We start from the raw sequence: 21,919 nt of genomic DNA, 5'->3' as shown, positions 1-21,919 counted from the left end.
CAAGGGCTATCCCTCTGCCAGCCAGGCAGTGCCGAAATCTCCTGCTCATGCACACCGCTGTGGATATTTATTATATGTAAAACCAGAAGGATGTTTTTTCACAGTAAGAGCATTTTGAGTAATACAGCTACAAACCTGAAAAGGGGTGGATGTCATTGATATTGAGCCAGGTTAATTTTTATTGTAGGTGGAGATTAACAAAGCCAGTCACATTTTAATGCTACACACTGTTTAACAGCAGACTGTGCCTGAAATGGAAGCCTGGGCAGAGAACATGAAAACAGTGCTTAGAGGGATGGATGGATGGAGAAAATATGAGAGTTAAAAATTAGAATGGATGGGGAAAATGTGATAGTTTGCAGAAAACCAAAATGTTCTTACATGGAAAGAAGCAGTGACAGCATCAGAAACCCAGAGCCAAACAATGCAGTGAATCTGCAGTGAATGCACTTGTATCTGGGGACCAGAAAAGCAAAACACATGAAGGAGAGAAGCAGAGTGAATGATCTGGCTTGGGGGAAGATGGGTAGATGTGCTCTTTGTGGTCCTGTGATTTTTTTCTTCCTGGACAGATGTAAGAAGTTCTGCTCTGTGTACATTAATTTTGTTGTTAAGTTTTTCCTTTATTAAATAAAAGCAATGTCAGTTCTCTCAAAATTATACCTACCATTTTTTAAAATTAGGTCCTATTGATTTCTTTTCTGACAAACCAAGACGGATTTTGACAATTTTTAATAGAGTTCAGGATTTCTCTGAAAAAGAGTAATAATTGCTAAGGTCACAGACTGTTTCTTACCTGACATGGAGGTCAAATGAGAGAGGATAATGAGCTGGAACTGGTCATTTGACAATAAACCAGTCAGGTTTGCTGGCTGCTGTAAATATTGAGTATTATCAATAAATCAAACCAGCTACAGGGTGCTGTGTGTATCACCATTAACTCCTTGTGTAATGAATTATCCTAGCTCTTTAAGTGAATTTTTGATTTTCAGAGTATCTCTGTAAATCTGTCCTTATGGTCCGTCCAATTCCAAACCATGTATGCTTGGTTAAAAGTTAAAATATGGATTTGCCTTTAGATTATCAGACCAGTAGCCTACCTGGGATCTGAAAGGGAAAGAGTTTCCCTCTGTCAATTTACCTTCTTGAATGGGTGAACATTCAGTGGCACAGAAAAGTTACAACAATTTTTGTTATTACAAACATATGGAAAGCAACTAAATGTATCCTCATTGCAATTTTACAGGGAAAAAAAGCATTTCCTCAAGCATAGTGGTTGAAAGGTCCCTGGTTCTGCGTATTTGCTGAACACCAGAAAGTTGATGCATACGCAGCACACCACAGCTGACAGGGCATGGTCACACAATTGCTGTCCTGGGATTTACGATATTTTCTAAACCAAAACAGACTGGGATGCCTTCACCTGGCATTGTGGAAGAACTTGCTTAACTTTGGGAAGTTGGGGTGTAGGTCTATGTGGAGAGGTCTCCTCCAGAGAACATCACTGTGAAGTCAGCAGCACATTTCAGGGATTCCTGAGGCAGGGTTGGACTTTCAAAATTGCTCAAATGTTTTATTTGGTTTTGAGGTTTTTTGGTTTTTAATTAATAACAGATAAGCATGAGCAGAATGATCTGTAATACCTGTGCTGCCTTCTGGGTGCTGAACTCTTCAAAACCACTTGAATGTTCCTTGATCAAAGCAGAGATAATCATGCTGCATCCAAGTCTGTCATCCAACACAACCAAGGCAATTTCTTTTTCCATTTGGAGGATTTACTTAACAGTGATTAAGTACATTTGCATACTCAAAAGGGCCTTTCATAGACTCAGCTTCTCCAAGTATTCAGTGCTACAGCTCAGGAAAGATGCTAAGCCATAGCTAGCTACCAAAGAGCAGTCTTTTGGGTTATTTGCTATCTACACTTTAGACTTTTCCCAGTTTTATCTTCTGCAATGCCTTCCCTTAAAACCTGCAAATTTTAGTCTTGACTGAGCTTTGGTGCTGATTTAGCACCATTCTTTTTTTATTCTCTTTCTGCAAGCTTCACCTCTGCCTGTCCCCCTGTGGCTGGTTAGGGAGGGCACAGTGCAGTCCTGGGCCTGGCACTCACCCTGTGAATCCTCTTCTGGGAAATTAAAGCAGCAGCTAGCAGGCAAAAAGCATCAGATCCTGTTCTCCTGGATGAAAACAAGGACATGCTGTTCTGTCACTGAGCTTCATTACAGATTTATACTGATTTATACTCATCATGACCAAGCAGAGCCAGTGAAGCCTTCAGAGCCAAGGAGGCTTCACTGCATCCCTGCATTTAAAGCATGGGTTGAATCCAGAGATTATTTCATGGTGGGGCTCCTCTTGGTGACTGTATAATGTGCTGGTGCATAAACTGGCAAGCTTTGAAGGCTCAGGCTGCTGTGTGAACACAGGTTCCTAGATGGCAATACAGAGAAGCTGCTGCAACACCTTCCCAGTTGCCATCACAGATGCTCTCATTCAGCAGTCCTTGCCCTTGTACCAAAATATTTAAGTGTATTTTTATTTTGTGCCTCAACAGAGCCTTCATTCAGTAGGACACCAACCTAAATGAAAACATTTTTTCTACATTAAGGGCTCAGTAGTTGCTGGTGTTTCACCTCCCCAACCCCAGGAGAGGCTTAGAAGTACCTGTGTGGGGTTACTTCTTTATCTCACCTAATGGAAGTCTGTTTGAGGAGCTGATGCTCACAGTTCTAGCTATGCAAAGTCAAAAAACCACCCCCTCCACTCCAAACCTCACACTGCTGTGGCAGGACAGCCAATGGCAAAAGCACCTGATGTAGAAGGGAGTTTTTGCTGTTCCAGATGTGCCATTGGGTTATGTAGCACAGCCGGGCCACTAGAGAAGGGCCACCAGCAACTAGGGCTGTGCCAGCACCTTTGAACAAGCACAGCCGTAACTGCAGAGGCTTTGGAGAGCATCTCTTGCCACTAATGCTGCACGGGTTAAGTGTTCTTCTGTGGGGTCATGGGTTTGCCCCTCTCAGAGAGCACCTCAGAGGGAGCTAGCATACTGCAGCTTGCTCACTCCCTCCCTCCACAGGGTAACAGGTCAGCTCAGACATTCGGTGGCATTGCAGTGAGGGAAGGGAATGGGAAACATTTTAACCTGTACAATCAAGCAGGCTGTTACCAGAGCATAAATGGTTCCTTTATTACTTTTTTTTTTCCCCGGTCACAGCTCCCTTTATGTTTTTGAAAGGAAGAATGCAAATCCACTATTAGTTCTTTTAGGAGAAAAGATTTATTTAAGAAACAAGTTTCTGCAGGCAATGCAGCACTGCTGAGCTTGCAAAATAATTCCGTGTATGGTATGGATTAGGTTGGCAGCTTCCTTATTTTCATTGCATTCAAAGTGGCTGAGAAAACGAAGATGTAAAGGTGAGGACTATAATAAAGAATGAGCTCTGTAAAGAGGCTTTGCTACAGCAAACCCTTAAACCCGTTTTAGAACATCAGGGATTTAGCATAATTCTTGATCTGACACACAAATCTGGCATCTTTGCAGTTAAGCCTCAGAATGAAAAATGCCATAAATTCGATCTCCTGCAAGATGAGGAGTAGCCAGCTGATTCCCAGGGCACAGGCAGTGCTGATATGCCCCTGCTACCAGTGCACTCTGCTGTGATGGGATATCTAATTTAGGTAAGTGCATTTCCAGCATTAGGGTGCAGGAAGTCTTACTGTGGGTGGCTGCCAATAGAGGCACACAAGATCAATTTTGCAGATTCACACAGAAAACTGCTCTCATTTTAACTAAAATGCTAAACTGAAGTAATAATATAATAGTATTATAAGCTATAAAGAAAGAAGAAAAGCCAAGAGAAGCAAAACAAACGGTCTCACAGACACGTTTCCAAAGATTTACAGTGCTGTTGCTCTGCATTTTTCAGTCAGAATAATGAATAAACATTTGAGTACTGACAAGATGGACACAGATAATTTAGATTATTTTAAATCCAGCATCAGTGTCTGATCCACATATAGGTGCAAGGAGACCATGACGTGCTTCAGCAGGAGCAGCCATCAGCATCCCAGTACACCACAGAACTTCTAGGTGCCTAGAGCTGGCTGGAGCAGGCGCCATCCATGGCACACAGGCAGCTGGGAGGCTGGAAATAAATACTCTGCTGCCTCTTTCTGTCCGAGAGTGCCTTTGTGTATCTGAAAGTTAGAACTCCACAACCATTTCAGGTCGATGGTCTTGTTTGCTGCCCTCTTTCTTTCAGGGGCAAATCTGTCCACACCCACATAGTTTGTAACAATGCCTAAACTGGCATCCACACTGCAGTGTTGGCAGGAAAGAAAGAAAGCAAGGCAGAAGTGTTGATTTTTCTCTTTTGACCACAGCCTTCAAACTAATTTAGTCATCTCTGTTTCTGCTTAAAGACTGGTGAGGGTTTGAGTGAACTGTTCTATTCACTTATGGTCTGATCATTCACCAGAGCTGGCATTTTTGTTACATCTGCTGCGACAGGAGTTGCTGTGTTCCAGGGTTGGTGTGCACGTTTAAATAAAGCCCATTAGACTTGGACTACAGCCAGGCCTTTCACTGCTGTAAGCAAAACTGCACTCTCTCTGTAATTGTATTGTCACTTGCTTTTGCGAGAGGAGGCATGAGTATTTGGGGATTTCACCTACTGATTTTTACTGTGACTTAATTCTGTAGATTTGGTGAAATCGATGTGCTTCAAAAGAAGTGAAGAGCCTGTTCTCTACTGCTACACTGGCACAGTCCCATAATGCAAATTAAATTGATTGGGAAGAAGTTGGTTCAGGACAAATAGGTCCCTCATGGGCTGTAAGCATCTCTCGTGGTCAGGAAACTATAGACATAAAGCTGCAGAGTTCTCTGCTGTGGCAGCACAGAGGAGTGTAAAAAGGCTGTGAGGGAATGTGATTTGGTATACTTGCCACAAGGGTTGCTGAGGGTTTCTGCCTTGTTACTGTTTCCCATGTTATGGAGCAGTTTCCTATGGGAACCGTTGTCTACCTGCATTTAGGGATGTTGAATGAAGAGCTTCTACTAATTATTTTTATCTTGGTGCTGCACAGTTTGCTGTCATTTTGTCATTAATTAAGGTTTTCACCATATTACTTTTGTCCAACCACAAACACTATGCTGGGAGGGAGATACCTGCTTCTTGAGTCCAAATGCAGTCTGCAAGTTGTGGATCTGCTACTTGGCAAAATTCATGGGTAGGAATGCCTGATGTAGGAAATGGGGAGTGGATGAACTCAGTGGGGGCTAAAAACTTCCTCCATCAATGGCAGATCCACTTGAGATAACTGTCCTTGTCCTCCTTCCAACTACCCACTGACAGACTTCCTACCTCAGTAGCAGGCTTCCTTGTAGCATGTGCTGAATAAACAGTGTGTGGTGCTGGGGGACTGAAAACATAGAAAAACTGTACATTTTGTTATTAAATAGTTACCAAAATGAGTGATTGCTTATGCACTAAAATTAGCTTCCCTATTTGTATGGCAGCTATGCCTAGGCATCCTGATGTATCTGTACTGTGCTAGATATATCCTGTGAATTCCTGAACAGTGTTAGACACTGATAGAAGCAATGTGAGCATTAGACCCTGAGCTGCAAGCAACTTTGAATTTCCCACCTTATGGTAATCAGCAAAAAATAAACCACACATGGCTAAAAGGATGCAGACAGGATCTGTCTTGAGTTGGCAGGAGGAAGATAATGATCACATTTCTGCAACTCTAGAAATGTTTGTGATTACAGAAATGACAGAAATCTATGATTCCCATTAGATTTCAGATCAGTAAAGCTGTTCTGCATTAGCAACCAGCAAGCTCAGCAGATCAAGCTCATCATGGGTTCATACACTAGCATTTGCTTTGGTTACTCAATTGGTCCTCTGGGTCCATGTAGCTGCTAAATCTGTCTGAAACAGCAATGGGCTAAAACCACTAAGTAATGCAATCCATGGACTGCCTTTAAGGGCTTCTTTTCCACTTCTCTGATCCCCTCTAAGAAAGTCCAGTGGTATAGAATTGTTTACTGGTTGAATTAATTCTGACGTGGTGGTTTGGTATCTTCAAAGGGAAGAGTAGGACGTGGGAAAGCTAACAGACTGAAGGCAGAGTTATATAATCCCATTTACATTGGCATTAATCGGAATTAATTAAATGACTGTTACTTGAATATCTGAAATGGTTAATCTTTAATTTAGCAGAAAGTTACATTCTTGTACTCTTTATTGTTGTGCTGCATTTCATACTGTCACATCTTGGGCCCATCTCACACTGTTGGCCCTTCTGGTCATGTCTACACTGCAAGTAGTGCAGAGTGATTGTGTCCATGTTATGTGACTATTCAGTGCCATCAAGGGCAGACTGGCCTTGTCCACATCTGGCCCTAGTTTTCATTGGGTCCCGTTGCCCTCAGGGGTAACTGTTATTTTCATTGTGGCTTTTTTCAAGTAGAATTAGCTGTTAAAATGTGAGGACTGTGCTGTAGCTCTGGATTCAAAACAAATAGAAATGCCATTCATAGAGGAGGCATTAGACTGGTGGCACTTGTTGCCAAAGGATGTAGTGGTAGCTTTACAACATGGGTGCATGGAAGAGAAGTCCACAGATGTATAGAAAACCACACATAGTTCAAGTTGAATCTGGGGGAGAATTCAGAGGATATACCATGCACAGCCTCCTGTGTTCTTGTCTCAGGCACTGGCTTATCACTGAGGATGGGATACCAGGGAAGGTGGACCACTGGTTTGACCCAGTATGGGCATTTGTGTGTTTACTCTAACACCTTCTCTAGGAAGAAAACCTGGAAGTTTCCTCAAGATAGTCTCCACCTTCCAAGGTCTTATAAAACCTGTCCTTCAGCAATTTACTTACTCCCTTCTGGCCCTGATCCTTATTTCAACAACTGTGCCTACCTGCTGTTAATTTCTTTGATGCAATCTCTGCCTCGGTTTTTATCCTCTGCTGTGCCAAAATACTGACTCAGCATGATTGAAATATCCTTGCAAAAGCCATTGAGTTCTGGTAACAAAGTTCTCCAGCACTGACTGCTTTTGGGCGCATGCCCTGCTGGAATCCCCCACCTCCTCAGCACTTACACCACTGTAATCACAGACATATAATATTTATAATTAAGAAAGGGAGTCCCCACTTACACCATATTCCTAAGAGAATACCCTGTAAGTGAATGATGTACCTACTCCAACCCCCTCAGGCTGCTACTAGACTATCCCCGGGTTACAAGCATGACATGGAGCTGTGTCAATAGATACTCATCAAAACCTCTGTGTTACTATTCCCATCTACCATGTTTGTAAAACACTTAACTGGAATTGGGCTGGTGACTTGCTGTGCAACACTGATCAGTTGCTTACAGTGGCAGCTGTAAGAGGTAATGGTCTTATATACTTTCCCTTTGTTTTATTCACCATTTGTTTTCTAGTCCCACATCCTGTGCAGGCTTTTTACATTGCAAGATATGCTAGGGCTTCAGAGTACTTTCTGACACAAAGAATATGGAAAAGTTGCTCAAAATCATGATCTGGATGATTGATCTAGCTGGATCTTACATGTAGCAGCAGAGGACAGTTTTAAAACAGCAAAATCTCTTAGCAAATTTTACATACAGGAGCTTTTAATGACAGTACAGCCCAAAGCCAGAAGACTTCAATACCCTGTAAGTGCCAATGCCTGGAATTTCGAAGGTCTAAAGGCAACAGAGAAAAAGTTTTACCTAGCCAGGCTTAAGGCTGTACTAAATCAAAACTTTCTTCAGTGTTCTTCTGCTCTGGTTTCCCCTAGTGATGAGCCTACACTTGAGGATTCAGGGGTGGTTTGGTCTCCAGTAAGACAGATGCACAGAGCTCAGTACCAATCTACAAGTACTTAATTGTCAAAGTTTTCCCAGCCGACAGGACCTATTTGCTAACCAAGTAGCAGAAAACCCATGCTATGGGCTGCAGGTGAGTGTTCAAGCATCAAATTCATGCTCTGTGTGCTCAGCCCAGGAGTATGTCACCCAGACAAGCAACAGCCATGTGTGTGTGCGAAAGGCAAACGGAGGCATGGCTCTAAAGATAGTCCTGGACTCTGCAGTCAACCATGGCTGACTGAAATCCATAACTGCATCTCTACAGTAATCCCAAGAGTGCAATAGTAAAATACTTCCATTGATTTTTATGTTTAACATATTAATTTGAAGACTGACACTTGATCTGATTTGAAATGACTGTATTCAATGACAATTTGATTCACATGGCTGGAAAATCTGCTGAAGCCCTAAAAACTGAACACAGGCAGGGCTGAACTTTCCAAAGATGCAAAACAACCAGTGACAAAGACATGGCCACAGATGGCAAAACCTGATTTTAATTGCTCTTGCCCCTGTGGAGGTCTCCACCCCCAAATTAAGGTGACCAGCCCCTCCCAGGTACAAATATATGCTGAGTAGATAATATAGAGGCTTTTGTGTGCTATGTGTAGCCATCAGGGTTGCAAAAAGCAGGATAGGGGCAGTCATGTGCTGCACATAAGGCTTGACCTCAGGAGCTGAACCCTGCACCCACTGGCTGTACCAGACAGCTCAGCTTTCAGCAGTTGTCTCCTGTGCCTCAGGGAGAGCTGAAACAGCCACAGTCACTACAGTAATTTTCTAAGGGCTGCAGCAAGGAGATCAGAGCTCACCTAAGAAGATGCTAACACATCTTCCTTTGGTGCAGGATTGTAGGTTTTTTCAGCAGATGCCTAAGTACCTGTTGCTACTGTGACTCTTCATTCTGGTCTCTTTTCTGGAGCCAAGGGTTTCAGCTGGTTCAGCTCCTTGTCTTTCAGTGTCTGCTCAAATTAGATACTCTACTACAGTGCTCACCAAAGATCAAGGTAATAGAGGAACCTGGTCTGGGTCTTGTTGGCAATGGTTGAATGTAAAGGTGGAAACTGGTAGTAAAACCGATGTGGTATAGGTGGTTAGTGATCTGACTGCAGTGGTTTTGTTTGGCCAGTGGCAGGAGACTCAATGACTATGGATGTCAGAGACAGGCAGCAGCTGAGGAGTATTTCTGTAAACATGTGTGTGTGTTTCTCTTTGAGCTTGTAGCTTTTATTTTAACATGCACTTTTGCAATAAACGCACAGAGGTTTAATTTTTTGTAAAGCAACTGACACGCCACCAAGTGGATTATACCAGCTTTATGCGGTGGAAGGACTTGGGAGTAATTCAATCTTGTGGGCTAATAATATTTAGAATTTACATTCGTGAAGTATCTGGAGCGCACAGACAAAATCAGGTCCCTATTGTATTAGGCTCTGCTTATACAAGAGATGGTCTTTGCTCAAATACTTTGTAATCAAAATAAAATGAGATATCCTCTGCAATTGTATGTGTTACTATAAGATAAAAGTGCATCAAGTGGTAATGAAATTGCTCACAGCTCACAAACCTGTCAGGGCAGATATATAGCATTGCCTCATCTAATACAGGTTTCCATCTGTGGGTAACCTCTTATTAGTAAAATACATTATGCAATATCCCTTAACAATTCATAATAGATTGTATCTGAAGAAAGGAAGATGAAGTAATGAAGACAGCTTACAGGTGTCAAAGTGAGATAAAGGTGTAGCAAGTCCTCTTGTAGAGCAGCTGCCCAGATGCTCTTTTCCTCTTTACAGAAAAGTCCTCTGAGCCCATAGTGTATTGTCTGCAATGAAAGACTCAGCTGAGCTGTTACTTGAGATCACATTGTCTGGTGTTCTGTACCAGTGAGCTGACGTATATATTGCAGATGGAAAACGTTGCTGCTACGTCTGACAACGCTTTTCACTCTGGTAGAAGAAAAAAAGATTCTGCCTCTGACTCTAAACCCAAGTAAGACAAAGTAAAGTGTGGGGTTTTTTTTTAAACCTGTTTCTCATTTCAGAGAAATAACTATTGAATTACTGATCATATAGTCTTGGGCATGTGTGAGCATGACTTACTTTAAAAGATAAATGGAGTGTGAGTGGTAAACAGCTTTTCTTGTGAGCTTCTTGTTTAGTTAATGGGAGTTTCACAGATGACTTCAATGGAACCAAGCAAACCAATAATGAGTGGTCATTTGAAAAAGTCCTGCTGAATTTTATAATATGAGAAAAGATGTTTAATGCATTTCACTAGTAAGTTTTAATCTATGCTGTACTGCTGTATTATGAATCTGTTGTGTTTTGGAGGCTCTCTAATAACTACATTTTGAAGATGGCATTTCTGTGGTAACATAGGACATGGTTAGTCCTTGTTAGCTCTGCAAAAATTACCAAATGACCAACTTTAAGCTTTAGACAAATTACAGTGGGCACCAAGTGAACAAAAGAGCTGAAATACCTTGCCAACAGTCATACTCAGATGCACTGCCTTGTTTAGCTTTCTCTATGTTAACAGTTCTTGGTTGGCAGTGCGTATCTACCTCCCACTCACACGCTGCGGCACCTGTCCCTACCCCAAGAAACCTGCAAGCCTGCGTCCCTCTTAAACGGCAGAGGACTGCAGGAGGGAGCCTCAAAACTGGGCACTACCATTCCCAAAGGGCTTTGAAGCTCTCATTCCTCCTCTGTAAAATGGGTTGTGACACTCCTGGGTTGGTCTGCTCTGGGGATTAGTGTATGTGTTACTCTCAATAACTCATTGTTGCTCTTGGGAAGGTTATCTAAGGTATGGAGTGCCTCAGGTGCAGAGACAAATGAGGTAGCTCTGTGTGACAGCATGGCACTGCTTGGGCTGGTTTACATGGGTGTAGCACCATGTGAACACAGCTGCATTGCTCCTGAGCTGTCCAACTCTCACACATGCCTGGCCCTGAAAAGACCTGGTGAGACAGCTTCCTGAACATCCATAATGTTTTATTTTCTTTGGGGTTTTTTTTCCCTGTTTCTTTGGGGTTTTTTGGAGTTTGTTTTTCTTTTCCAAGCTATCTACTATTCCTGATAACAGAGACCATGCTATAAGACCTAGAGGCTAGGTATCCAGACATCTCTGACAGTTTATCTGCTGTTCTTGTCACAGACAACTGTTTCTATAGCAGGAAACAACATAACCTCCAGAAGCAAGTGAAAATGGATATGAGCACCGTATGCTGCAGATGGGGAATGACAGGGTACTGACCATCAGAAAAGATGGTCAAGAAAAAGAGGAAAGAGGAAAACCAAGCTTGTCTTCCCCAGAGACTTACTATGTGGTCCTTAGTCTGGGACTGTCTGTGCAAGATGAGAAAACCCTCAGCTGGGTTAGGCTTCAGGCTGTATTTCCTTGTCCTTAGAGTCAGAGAGTTTGGAAATTTAAAGTCTGGAGCTGGAGCGCTTGCATTTTGTGAGAGGCAGCAGATGGTTGCCCTGTGCCCAGGAAAGCAGCAGCATTGCTCTGTCACAGCTGAGCATAGCAAATTCTTTCCTTTGGATCATACTGTCACTGCTGTGTTGTGCAGCAAACACAGCTCCTGGCTGCCCCCATCCCTTCCCAATGTAACAAGCGTGGCAAAGGCTTGAAATATGTTGAACAGCAAGTAGCAATTTCACTTAATCTGATATCTGCTGTAATACGTTGCATCATACTATAGTGCTTTGCTCCAGCCTCAGATTTTCCTATGGCCTCTACAGCTTTTCCAGTCTCTGGTCCTTCCTGAGTGTTTACATGAAACCACTTGTGATTTCTCAAAAAATGTTTTTCTGCAAAAGAACAGGATCCAACAAACTAAAAAAAAAGTTCTGCACTCTAAAAATAAAATGAAATTTTAAAAGGGCTATAAAAAACTGAGTCATTGACTGGATCCGGATGATCTACATGAAAGAGAACAATATTCAATTTGTTTAAACCCCCAAGTTCTCCTCAAAAGGAGCTATAGAAATGCATTCAGAGGCATAATGTAAATTAAAAAGCCTCCAACACAGTTCATACTTGAATGAAAATAATTCACACAGGATGCAGCAAATATGGTATAACTACAGCACCATTATTTTTTATACCACCAAAGCCTGTCTTTCCTTTGAAGGTTGGTAATTGTAAGGAATACAGTACTTTTGACTTCCTACATAGAATTGTTCTCCCCAGCCTCTCTATGTTGCACAGTGTGTTAGCTACAAATGATTAAAGTTGGCCTCCTGGCCATTTGGTTGTTTTTCAGAGACTGTCAGTGTCTCCCATGGGCTGAAGTTTCACAGAAGAATATTCTGTGTATGAAGATAAAAGCATGCTATTTGTCTTCAAAGAGAAAATCAATAGAGAAGACTTGACAGATCTCTTGATTATTTGGGTTTCTCTGGAAGAAAAAAACGTATTGCTTTTATTGCAATAAATTTTATAAAGAAGGTAAACTCAAAGCAAAATATGAATTAGTATTATCTCTGCTGGATTCTGCCAGGAGCACATTGTCATTCTACCTATGGTGTTCATACCTTCTGAAAACTTGTGAATCTTGAGCTGCTGATTCAAACTAAGATGAGGTTGTCTACAACGATCTGAACATGTTCCAGGGAGCCTGGACAGTCCAGCTTTATCTTCCAGGGCACTTGTCCTTCCAGAAGCAGAGCCCCCATTTTCTAGGAGCTCCATGAAGAAAAAGATGCAAGCACCATAATTTGCTTTTTCTGATGCGCCAGCACAGAAACTAAGAGGACTACATTATGTCTACCTGCTAGTGCAAGGTGAACACTATTTCCAGGCTTCAAATTCACTTTTATAGCATTGCTCTAGCAGAAGGAGGAAGCACTCATTGTGGAAGATGCATCCTTCTTCTTGCTGCATGTGAAGCATTACTGTGGGTGTCACTTAACAGCCTTACGATCTGGTATTATGGTCTCTTCATTGTAAGAGCAGCACGACATGGAGGATTGCTGTCAGCATCAATTTTTGAGTATAATGGTAACAAAATGTTCCCACTCATTTTGAGGACTTGCGCCTGCATGTGACCATAAGGAGATGGTCCAGAATTTGCATGAAACATAGTAATTATAGCACAGAGCCAAAGAACCAGAACTACCCAAATGTAATATAAAATCTGAAGAACTGGAAGAAAAATTTGTCTTTGTCTGCACTATTATTTGATCTGGCAGAAATTTGATTGTATTCTAACAGTATTTTTCATCCCATAGAAGGCTGGTTGTGATTAGCCTCTCAAGTACTTTGTTGAGTCTCTGTTATGTGTTTTATAAATTTGAACCTATAAGAGCTAAAGATACCTACAGTCATTTTTATCCAGTCTTTAATATAACTCCCTTCACTATTTTATGAAGCTCTTAAAAATGACCAAGTTTGGGCCCATTGTATCTACTGAAAGGCCTTTCCAGGGCTTTAAATCTCCAATAATGAGAAACTCTGTTCTCATTTCTAGCCTGTTTTTTCTCTCTGTGATTACATGCTCTGTTTCCAAATCATAGATAGCAATTTCACAGTTTAGCATATCCATCCCCCTGAGCCATTTTGGCTATGTCCTCCTTCTCATCATGTTCTGCATCATCTTCACTGGTAACAGCTGAAGCAAAGGTTTGCTAACATCATTGGATTATTTCTGAGTTTATGTCTGGTTGTTCAAGTCCTTCAAAACTGTCACACTGTAATAGTATGGTTTTTTTCTTACATGGTTGCTATAAATTCTACTCTTCCCTGAGACATCTTTTGATGTGGAATGTCTCTGACTTCTGTGGTTCCTATTTCTTTGTTAAAACACTTTGTTGAAAGTATTTCTTTAATGGCTGGAGGTGTGGAGTGTGTGGAACTGCGGTGTTTAAATGGTGAAAAAGATAGATAGGTTTGGATTTGGCAACACCTGAGTGAGTCTTGGCAGGGGACACACTTCAATTATGTCTCAGCCTGACTGGTATCCAGAAATAAATTGTTGGGTTTTTTTCCTAAATTTCCCTAAGGGCTTATCAATTTATCTGTTTTGAGAATGTCTCATACACGCTGACAAGTCCTCATACTTGTTGGCTGTTAGGTTCCCCTACAGGGCATCCAAAGGAGTCACCAGTCTTTCCCTTGTAGGTAGCATTTACATTAAATGCAATTTATGAATAAAATACATAACCAGTACTGAGAGACAAGAATAGATGACTTCTCATTGCTAACAATAAATTATTTAGTTGCTTCCTTTTTGCATTCTTCAAGAGATGTGGAAAATCTTCCTCCTTGAATTGCTATCTTGCCTCAAAAGTTCCTGGTGTGCTGAGTATTCAAATTGGTATAGGTTTGGATCCCTCCTTGGGCAGAGGAAGAGGTTAAATTTTGTGACTCACTTCCTGGGTGAATGATCCAACCTTTCAAATACACTGGTGATACCATTACTACCTAGTAATCCTGCTTAAGAGAAGATTAAACCCTTCTTGCTTTGAATTCTATGAACCATTCTACAGCTCTCTGGATACCTGTTTTCAGAAAGTATTTTCAGGGCTCAGGATACTGAGTATAGGGGCTTCCTTTCTTTACACTTACCACATCTTTCCTTATACCTGCTGACATTCCAGCAAGGCAAGAGATTTCCCCTTGCACATTCCTGTTTGGTGTTTTGGCTTGGTGGTTTAACATGGGCTCTCTGCCTTGAACACTGATTCCCGAGACCCTGTGAAACACCTGACTGTCCTTATTCTTTAAATAGCAGCTTTGGGAACAAATCAGTTTGGAGTTCACTCTGGGGTGGGTTCCTACATTTAAGACCCTTATTGGATTTTGCTTTCCTCTTGCTGTTTCTTAGGAAATTAAGAAATACAATTTCAGAAATGAGAAAATAGTGAGAACCCACTGCATATGGTATTATTAAAAACCTCAGGCTACATCTCTGCTATCTGTAAAAAAGGAAGTCAGTGACCACCTTCAAAATACAGAACTTGGTGGGGAGCTTTGCAGGCAGACAGATAAAAAGAGTTTCAGTATGGGTTCCTTTCTGGGAGCCTTTCCATGTGTTCTTCAACCACTGTCTTGGTGATTAGTGTGTGTGATTTAGGGCTGAGATGGTGGCTGGTAAAAGCTGCATTTAATCTACTTCCCTTTCAAAAATCCTGTTGATGTGAGAATATTTGTCATAGATTTCTCTCTCTGAGAATAACATAGAGAAAAATAGCCCCTCTAAGGCTATTTCAAACCAAGGCACACTCATGCAATTAGAATACCTACCAAGAGGAGGCTGTACTTTATTTTACTTGGAGGATACAGAGCAGAGCTGGCTTGAACTTTCTGAGCAGATACTAGAGCTGTTTCAACAGCTTAGGAGGATATCCCATACCATATGACATAGTGCTCAGCAAAAAATGTTCAGGAAAAGGAGGAGAAAGGGGAGAGTGTGGAATTTGTCTTCCCAAGTAGCTGTTAGGTGTGATGGAGCCCTGCTTTCCTGAGGATGGCTGCACAACTGCCTGCAGATGTGAAATAGTGAGTGAATTCCTTATTTTGCTTTGCTTGCATGCACAGCTTTGATTTCTCTGTTGAACTATCTTTATCTTGGCTCAAATGTTTTCTTTTACCCTTCTGATTCCCCCCAGCACCACTGGGGGGTGCTCTGCATGTGGCTGCATGGTGCTGAGCTACTGGCATGGGCTATCCAACAGCAAGGTTTCACAAACACAAAACCTCAGACTGAACAGAGGAAAAGAAAAAAAACCACACAAAACGTAGAAACAAACATATGTAGGAAAACGACACCGAGCACGTCTTGGCTGCTTGGCTTTCTGCTTTTGAAATACTGAAACGCAGAGTGGTTGAGAAACACGTCTGTCTGTTACTTCCCCTGAGATCCAATGCTGCCCTTGTTCTGTATATGGTAATGTGACCAGAGGCACCACCTCAGTACTAGGGCCAGACCAGCAAGTGTTCCCCTCACCTGCCAAAAGGTGTCTCTCCTCTCTGAATATAAATGTGTCTTCAGTCTCTGGTTTCTGCTGTCCCGCTTGGGATGGATGAACTTCTGGATGAACAGCAGGATGAACGTGTATGAGGTTTCCCTTGGCTGTGCTAATAAGATATTTCCTGTAGAGGAAAATGCCTGGCAATGTCATATGCCTCATAGATAAAACTACTGAGCTAGTTAAACCAGCTAAAACTATTTAGCTAGAGACACTAATTTTGATGAATGGAAATCAGACAAGATTATAAGCACTCCTTGAGATTAGATGCAATATCATGAGCTACCCTAATGAAAGAGGTCTCATTTGGAAACAAATACAAATGCACAGATGAAAGTGAGTCCAAGCAGTGTGTGTGCTCATCTGTGGTTGGTTACAGAGCCAAGGCTGCTCCAGGTTTATGAAGTTATGTATCACACTTATACTCCTTTGGAGCAGCCTGTCAAGTTTAGCCTTCTAACATTACCCTATATTGTAATGTATTCATCTGGGAGATAGCCATTTAATTTACATTTTTAGATACCAAAATAGCATGTGGATTTCACCCACTGCAAGGTTTTGTCTCTGTAGGTGTACTCATTGCACCCCAGAAGGTTCATATTGAATCTGCTACTCTGCCATTTTTGTCCTTTTTCTATTATTGAAAAGACTTGGAGGAGATGAGATGGGACTGAACTGTGCTCTGAAGCTCTTACAACTTGGACAAATAACAAGGAAATGGCATAGCTGAGAAAAAAAGGAGTGAACAGTGGAGCTCTGCTTAAGCCAGCGTGACCAAAGTCTCAGTCATCTTCTCTCTTTGAAACTGTGTGACTGATAAGTGTCTGGCTCTCTACTTCCTCCTGCACTGCTGGCAGCAACTTTAAAATGTCAAAAAGCTGCAGCAGATTTAGTGTTTCCATTTAGCCTATCCATTTTGTGCTTTTTAAACTTCCAACTCTGATTATGAAGAGATTTTCATTCCCTGGGTGGGCTTCCACCATGTGGGAAGACTCAAACATCCTTGGTTTCTTTAATGTACAAAGGGCCTGGACACAACCTCAGCCTCTGAGAAAGAGAGGACTTCAGAAAGGAAGGAACACCTCCTTGTCTGCGGTGTTCATGGACCTGGAGCCAGGCTCTCCGGCACTGTCCTGGCCTCCCCAGTCAGTAGTAGTGTGACAGATTTCTGCCAAGCAGCTTTTGTGGTTTAGAGAATGAATCAAAGGATTTCCCCTGCAGTTCCTGGTGTTTGTTATAAGAAGTTAAAATGTGTCTTGGCAGCCAAAAAGCTTCTGTTTCCTTCAGCTCTGCTCCAGCTCAATGAAAACCACCCAAGACAGGAACTGAGTCCCTGCATGTATTGCACTAGGCAGATAAAAGCTGAGAGAGGTTTGGGGAACTTTCTAAATACTAAGCACAGAGTAGTAGGGGCAGAAATAGAAAACAAGAAGAAATACTTTGGTTTGCCTGAAATCCTAGTGACATGGGTTGCAAGCCTGAGGATTAAATCCAAAAGCCCAGTCCTGGATCTGAACTGCTAAGAGTTTTCCATCCCTAACTGAAGCTACTTGTCCATGTTGGTATTTCTACTGTGCTTGTTGCTATGAGATTTCTATTTTGAATAGATAAAATTCAAACTACCTACGTCAGGTGCTTAGTTCAACTAAATTTCAGCTGTGTACCCTGGCTTTTGATGTTTCTTTACAATTAGGAGCACCAGAAAGGGCACTAGATTGTGGAGTAACAAGATTACCTTGGTGAGACTGTTAGGATGAGGTCCTTCCCAGCTAAATCCATGTGGAGTCTCATGTGCTCTCTTGCAGAAGAGACAAAAACAAGTAGTAATCAAATCAGACTGAAAGAAATCTAGCCATCTGCCCTGTGTCATGGTGACTAGAAGTTAGAAGATAAGCCAATTTAGAAACCTAGTCTCAGTGAGGTTGCTTGTTTTGGTCTTTATATATATTTCCCAGGAACTCTTATGGCCTCACTATAGCAGACAGCTGATAAATGCTAACAAAGTTAAAAGGAACAGATCTGCCTTCTTACTAATGAAAAACGTAACAGTAAAAAGCTAGGGAAAACAAGCCACAACTAGTCCATCCACTTAATGGATTTTAATTATTGCCATTTACTGGAATATTTGGCTTTGGATCAGTCAGGAGCCATAAAGACGCATGTTTTGTCTCTGTCAGGCACTTAAAACTAAATTTTAAGGGAGCCAGTGGTAACGTTACCTGATCACTGCACAAACTACAGATGATAGGGTGGGATGGTTTTGCTTTTACAGGATGGGCTTCAAAACAATCATAGCTATTAAGATGACACCTAGGATAAGAGATTCTTCATTGCTGAATGCCACACGAACATCAGAAAATCAAGTGTTAGAGAGTGTTTCAGGCATTCAAAACAAAAACTACAGTTCCAATTTTCTATCCTGACTGCATCTTCCATCAAATGCAGGGCTGAGCCCCCTTTCATGAGAGAAGGTGGAGCTTCTCTTCCAAATGCTGCTGCCCTTGCAGGAGTGTCCAGTGCTCAATGCAATCACTGAGGATCTCAACTGCTGGCCAGGTTGCTCTGCAGACTCAAGCCCTGTCATAAGAATGGATCTCTTTGTCCTTCCCCTTCCTCTCCCCTGGTATTGAGAAGGAAGATGGCAATGTGGCAATGGCTTCTAAATGACTTGCTTGCTTGGTTGGCCAGGATGCATGCTGAATCTGAGAAGCACTAAAATGTCAAGATTTTGCTGAGATTTCCTTGAAGGTTAGCCAGGAAAGGGAAACTTGTATTATCCTCAACAGACTTGAGGAAATAGCAAGGCAAAGGCAGCAGGGTAAAACAGCTATCGCTATAATAATGTACCACTTCCAGGAGAATGGAAAAAAATTGAGCATATACTATTCAGACCTAAGGCCAGCTCCAACATGTCGCACTGCCATTCTGCACTAGAGGAAGGCTGTGGGTTGGATCCTCTGTGTTACCTAATCAGCTTATTTTTATTAATGCTATTGATACAATCTTGGAAAACAGGAGTATTTTTTATTCCGCAAGCATACTCTGCATTTTGAAGAATAAAAGGTTTTGAGAAGCATGCTGAGATGCAGCTTGTGTTGATTATGCAAAGGTTTCTGTTACAGATATTGGTGTACGTAGGTTAGAACTGGTCCCTCCTGAGGGACCTGTTTAAGAGAAACTTATTAGCTGGCACAATAGAGCTAAGAGTCTCTTTGCCGCACAAATCAGTTGTGTTTACTAATTGGGTAAAAGGTGATAGTCTTGCCGCACCCCTCTGTGTTGGACTGGAATGTGTTTACAGAGACCCAGGACTGTTTTGACAAGGGCTGCCAGGCTGGGCAGTTCTGACACCTGTGTTTTTGACAAACAAGAAGTACAGTTGTCCCCAAAGATTATGATGACATATTTGTGATGAGAAATTAAGAGAAATTAAGGATGTTGCAAATACAGAAAGGACACAAATGGAAGTAAATTTATGTTTTACTAGCAGTATAAGGTACATCAAAGGTATTGTGGGCTACCCATCAATTGATGAATACAGTAGATGGTTTAGAGGGTTTTTTAAGTTCATTCTCACATTCATGCTTTAAAAGCCATGGGATCAGTTTGCTGACAAACCTCTGCTTCCTTAGTAGCGGAGGAGCATACAGACCAGCCGACTGCTGGTTTCAGAAGCTCAGCAGAGCAGGTGCCATTGCTGCTGGTGACATTGCTTTGGGCACTTTCTTAGCAGCTCCAATAAAGTCCCTTAGTGAGCAAGAGACTGAGAGAAAGGAGCAGAATTCAGATTTCCTATCACTACCCCTATATTTCCCTAGAAGTATCTTTACTTGTAATCCTTATAGGAAGCTTGAATGCTAGCTTCAGGCAGAGGTTAAACTTGTAGGTATAATTAATTTGGAGCCCTTTGACATATGCTTTCATTACTGCATGTTGAGAATCCTAGTAGGTCAGTGCTGGAATGTAGGCACTCCTATTTCCAACAAGATCCTGCCAAACAAAGTGGGTAGAAAGCTCCTGCCATTCCCCCAGCGCAGGTGCAAGGCTTCTCTACTAATTTCCAGCATGGTTAAATTCCCAATTCAGTAGAACAGAAAACAGCCCTTAAAGAGCTTTTATTGTTTTTCTTTGCTGTTTGGCAACGCACATAATCTTTAGTGCAACCAACTGCACTGCCTGGCATTAATTTTGCTGGCTATCCCTGAACAATTGCTGACTATCTCTTTCTGCCTGATAACTGCAGCCCTATTGTCAGGCTGCTTTTTGGCTACAGCTTAAAAATGTGAGGATCAGGGAGACAGAGTGTAGGAGGAAAAGCAAAAATAGCACCGAGCAGTAGAACAGACTGGTAGCCATGTTTTTCCACAGCTCTATGAAGTTTACTAGAACTTATATTGTGTTCTTATGGATCTGGGTAAATAATAAACATCTGTTTCCATCAATCTGTGAGCTATGAAAGATCCCTTGTATGCCAGGGAAAAGTTCACACCGCAAGTTTTGAAGTTTATCATGAGAGAAACAGAGCACACGTTTTAAGAACCGTGGGAGAGTAAACAGTCTCTAATTTACGCTGCACAAGCTGAATCCCTGTGATCTTTCTGTAGATGTAATGGGGCTTACATGACAAGGAGCAAGGGGCAGTCTAAGAAACAGTTCTCCCAGAGACAGGGTGAGAAACAGATGTACAGAAATATTCTGTTTATTTTGCATAGAGAATAATTAAGTAAACCTAGAAACACAAAACCACTTTCCAACAGTTGGAAAAAGAAGTGAAAGAAGTTCTGGTGAAAAGGTTTTGAAGAAGTATTGGTGAAAGAAGTTCTATGTTGGAGAGCTTGCAGCCAGAGGTCATTTAGGAGGAGCAGCCGGCTAAGTGTGAAATAGCTATTCAGAGCTTAAAAGACCAGAAGCCTGGAAGCTGGCACAGATAGTGAAGGGCACGGTTGAGAAACCTGAACACCAGCAGAGAAGACCCCATCTCAGCCCAGACAAGAGGTTTGCAAGAACAGACCAAAACCTCTGGTCATCTTGTGGGTCATCTCTGGACTCTGCAGCTGATTCACATACCAATTTTCTACTGTAAAATATCACATTTTTTTTTAATTCAAGCCAAACTATGTATGTGTATAGCATTATATGTCCAACAACTTCTGAGGGAACTGTGACCTTCATGGTTAGTTCATGGCACTGCAGAAGTGGGATCCGTGTTTAGTCCTCTCCTGCCCCACAGCCCACACTTACTGTGTGATGGTTTTCAAGCCATTTTAGCTTTTCCATGTACATGTATCAGTTTCCCTGTCTGTAAAACTGGGATAGCAACTCCTCCTCCTTTGAATTTAATAACTATGAAATTCTTGGAGGGCTTGAAATATGAACAGAAATAAAAATCAAGGCCAAAATTAAAATACACAAATGAGGTATTGGAGTGCTAACTTTCCTAATCCAACACAGTAAAAAATGCTTAAATCTTTTATTCTCTTTGTCACACTGAAAGAGTCCAGGTATTTTGTAGAGTTTCTTGCCGTTTTCAGTTGAGGGCCCTGCTGAACATTTTTCTTGACTCCCAGCTTGCGGTGACATGATCATTGAGAGTTTAGAAGCTCAAAGCAATTTTCTGCCCTGATGCTGGGCTATGCTGCTGTCAGCATGCTGACTTACTTTGGACACCTGGCAGATACTGTTTCTTAATGCCAACTTTTGGAAGGCAGAGCTGATGATGCATGTTTACAGCCCAGGCTGCTGCTGCTAAAGCCAGTAGCTGGATGAGTTACTGTGAAATGAGAATGGTTTCTGGCACTATGGGAGTCACTGCAGCAATTTTGTATCCTAGCAGAGAGCATTTGCTAAAGCTGCTTTTAGACATGAGGAACATCTAAAAGACTCAGATGAACAACTCTGTAACTTTGTCAAGGTAACAAGTAAAGCAGAGTGAGGCTGTCTTGCAAGTGATACAGAATTAGGACTGTTCCCTTTCCAAGTTTCTAAGCATGCAGAGACCTTACAGTATTGTAAAGAGCAGTGGCAAGCCATGTGC

The 21,919-nt window shown here is 41.8% G+C and overlaps 1 long non-coding RNA gene across 1 annotated transcript; it reads right to left on the bottom strand.

The window, feature by feature from the left end:
• Nucleotides 1–11,198: 11,198 nt before the first annotated feature.
• Nucleotides 11,199–20,249, bottom strand: LOC133225664 (uncharacterized). The gene is made up of 4 exons (XR_009729234.1): nucleotides 18,105–20,249; nucleotides 17,621–17,683; nucleotides 15,864–16,009; nucleotides 11,199–12,314 (listed from the first exon to the last, which is right to left on the bottom strand). It is a non-coding gene; the product is annotated as an uncharacterized LOC133225664 (long non-coding RNA).
• Nucleotides 20,250–21,919: the final 1,670 nt, after the last annotated feature.

The sequence above is a fragment of the Neopsephotus bourkii genome, unplaced genomic scaffold (genome assembly GCF_033783945.1).
Source record: "Neopsephotus bourkii isolate Nb327-2 ecotype Australia unplaced genomic scaffold, CSIRO-AGI_Nbou_v1 NB_1765, whole genome shotgun sequence".
Lineage (NCBI taxonomy): Eukaryota > Metazoa > Chordata > Aves > Psittaciformes > Psittacidae > Neopsephotus > Neopsephotus bourkii.
This window is presented reverse-complemented; position numbering and strand designations above follow the sequence as displayed.